The sequence below is a fragment of the Penaeus monodon genome, chromosome 25, assembly GCF_015228065.2.
Source record: "Penaeus monodon isolate SGIC_2016 chromosome 25, NSTDA_Pmon_1, whole genome shotgun sequence".
Lineage (NCBI taxonomy): Eukaryota > Metazoa > Arthropoda > Malacostraca > Decapoda > Penaeidae > Penaeus > Penaeus monodon.
Window position 1 is genome coordinate 34259978 of NC_051410.1, and position 365 is coordinate 34260342.

The 365-nt window shown below is 30.4% G+C and overlaps 1 protein-coding gene across 1 annotated transcript in view; it reads left to right on the top strand.

Annotated features, from left to right (window-relative positions):
• The window catches only part of LOC119589164 (DNA topoisomerase 2-like), a gene marked incomplete in the record, with an annotated part of 20493 nt that overhangs the window by 3023 nt on the left and 17105 nt on the right, over nt 1-365 (top strand).

A 365-nucleotide genomic window follows, 5' to 3' on the forward strand; every position in this document is an offset into this window, starting at 1 on the left:
TGCCTGTACATGTCATTTCAATTATTGTTTCATAAATGTTACATAAACATTAAGCAGTTCTGTTTTCAAAACATTTTACATAGCTGTAATGAATTAGGAATGCAATATTAGTTAGTGGTAATGACTGCTATAAGTAGAATTTACCTGACTTTATAATTTTTAAAGTTATTTATGCCCTCCTTGCTGTGATTCCATCAGTTACACAGAAATAGGAATACAGTTCCCCTGTAGAAATCCCGTTTTCTTAGAGATTTATAAATGCACATTGCCTCTCTCAAGTTGAAATAGGAGGATTTGTGCAAAAGTGTTGAATGACTGATCTATGAAAGATGTGAATTTTTTTGTTTAATGATTTTTACATTTCT